We start from the raw sequence: 2,500 nt of genomic DNA, 5'->3' as shown, positions 1-2,500 counted from the left end.
ACAATGAAAGTATCAACGTGTATTTCCTAGACCGAGAGGTCCGGGTAAACCGCTGAACCACTTTCATGCTTGGGATTGTGAACTGAAACTGTTCACATGAACTTGGAATTCCCAGTAAGTGCGAGTTATTAACTCGCATTGATTAAGTCCCTGCCCTTTGTACATACCGCCCGTCGCTACTACCGATTGAATTATTTAGTGAGGTCTCCGGACGTGATCACTGTGACGCCTCGTGTGTCACGGTTGTTTCGCAAAAGTTGACCGAACTTGATTATTTAGAGGAAGTAAAAGTCGTAACAAGGTTTCCGTAGGTGAACCTGCGGAAGGATCATTATTGTGTTCCATATCCGTAAGAAAAACAAACAAACAAACAAACAAACAAACAGACAAGCAAACAAACGAACAAAAAGAAAAAAAAAAAAAAAAAAAAAAGAAAAAAAAAAAAAATTTATATAATTATTTTGAATCCATAATTCTTTTTATTCTTTTTCATTCAATTTGTGATCCATCAATTATATCATATTAAATATAATATATGATGGTACATTTTGTAATGTTTTTTCTTATTTTTTTCTTTTAAAAACCTTTAAACATGAAAATAAAAAGTTGTACTTATTATTCATTTGATTGAATGATAAGTTAATTTGTTCACAATAACAAAAGTGGTATATATTTATTATATTATTATATATACATAAAATGATTAAAAAAATACAAAATAATTGAATCATAATAAATACCACCACTGTATTATTGTTGAACTAAGACATTCGCAACTTAATAAAAATGTTTAGAGTTAAATATATTTGATATATATTATTGAAAGAAAATCAATTTATATATTATTAATATTATTTAATTTTACTCTTTCAATTAATATATGCAAAAAAAAATTGACATTTGTTATAAATAAAAATAAATAAAAAAATACTCTAAGCGGTGGATCACTTGGCTCATGGGTCGATGAAGAACGCAGCAAACTGTGCGTCATCGTGTGAACTGCAGGACACATGAACATCGACATTTTGAACGCATATCGCAGTCCATGCTGTTATGTACATTAAATTCAATTTTAAAGTACTGCTTGGACTACATATGGTTGAGGGTTGTAAGACTATGCTAAATAAGTTGCTTATTCTTTTATAAAAATAATTGAATTTAAGCAAATGTGTATATTATTGGATTTTAAATAATTCATAATATTAATAGCAAAAAAAATAAAGATATATAATGAATTTTATTTATTATATATTCTTTAAAAAAAAAATCCTCTCAAATAAAATGAAATGATGAAAATATTGAATCTAAGTATTCTTTACAAAAAATTTTCATATTATTTATATATATATATAAAATAATAATTTATATATGTAATTAAAAGGAGGAATGTCTAGCATAAAAATTAAATTTTTTATTCTAGGATTGCCTCATTTTACATTATTATTATTTTTATATATTTACAATATATAAAAGGAGAAAAGAAAAATAGAGATGAAAAGATGATATAATTTTTTTATTAAATTGTGAGAAGATAAAAAAAGAATATTAAAACAACCTCAACTCATATGGGATTACCCCCTGAATTTAAGCATATTAATGAGGGGAGGAAAAGAAACTAACAAGGATTTTCTTAGTAGCGGCGAGCGAAAAGAAAATAGTTCAGCACTAAGTCACTTTGTCTATATGTCAAATGTGAGATGCAGTGTATGGAATATCTTAATATCTAGTATGAGAAATTAACGATTTAAGTCCTTCTTAAATGAGGCCATTTACCCATAGAGGGTGCCAGGCCCGTATAACGTTAATGATTACTAGAAAGATATTTCCAAAGAGTCGTGTTGCTTGATAGTGCAGCACTAAGTGGGTGGTAAACTCCATCTAAAACTAAATATAACCATGAGACCGATAGTAAACAAGTACCGTGAGGGAAAGTTGAAAAGAACTCTGAATAGAGAGTTAAATAGTACGTGAAACTGCTTAGAGGTTAAGCCCGATGAACCTGAATATCCATTATGAAAAATTCATCATTAAATAATTAAAAAAATAATGTGCATTTTTTTCATATAAGGACATTGTAATCTATTAACATAATAAAGTATTTATCAAAAGATCATTGGTGATATTAAGTTTATTTAAATTAATTTGCTTTTTAAGCATATTAACATAAAATAAATACTAATGATTTGATAAAGTGTTGATAGATTTTATTATATATAATGCTAAAATTCATTTTTTGAATTTTACAAAAAATTTAATATCTATGATATTAATATTTATTTGTATGCATTTATATGATTAACAATGCGAAAGATTCAGGATACCTTCGGGACCCGTCTTGAAACACGGACCAAGGAGTCTAACATATGTGCAAGTCATTGAGTTATATTAAACTTAATGGCATAATTAACTTAACTTAAATATAATGGGATTAATTTTTAGTCTATTTTTTAATAAATAGTCAATTAATTCAATCCCGGGGCGTTCCATATAGTTATGTATA

At 27.1% G+C, this 2,500-nt stretch overlaps 2 non-coding genes and 1 pseudogene across 2 annotated transcripts in view; all 3 read left to right on the top strand.

The window, feature by feature from the left end:
• The window catches only part of LOC129251905 (small subunit ribosomal RNA), a 1,991-nt gene extending 1,657 nt beyond the window's left edge, over positions 1–334 (top strand). Inside the window, exon 1 of the ribosomal RNA XR_008583166.1 lies at positions 1–334. This exon is cut by the window's left edge and continues 1,657 nt beyond it. This is a non-coding gene — a ribosomal RNA (small subunit ribosomal RNA).
• Positions 335–928: 594 nt separating this feature from the next.
• Positions 929–1,109, top strand: LOC129251918 (5.8S ribosomal RNA; annotated as a pseudogene).
• A 442-nt stretch (positions 1,110–1,551) lies between these two features.
• Positions 1,552–2,500, top strand: part of LOC129251910 (large subunit ribosomal RNA) — a 3,986-nt gene continuing 3,037 nt past the window's right edge. The window contains exon 1 of the ribosomal RNA XR_008583170.1: positions 1,552–2,500. This exon is cut by the window's right edge and continues 3,037 nt beyond it. This is a non-coding gene — a ribosomal RNA (large subunit ribosomal RNA).

This window comes from Anastrepha obliqua, unplaced genomic scaffold (assembly GCF_027943255.1).
Source record: "Anastrepha obliqua isolate idAnaObli1 unplaced genomic scaffold, idAnaObli1_1.0 ptg000104l, whole genome shotgun sequence".
In the NCBI taxonomy this organism is placed as follows: domain Eukaryota; kingdom Metazoa; phylum Arthropoda; class Insecta; order Diptera; family Tephritidae; genus Anastrepha; species Anastrepha obliqua.
This window is presented reverse-complemented; position numbering and strand designations above follow the sequence as displayed.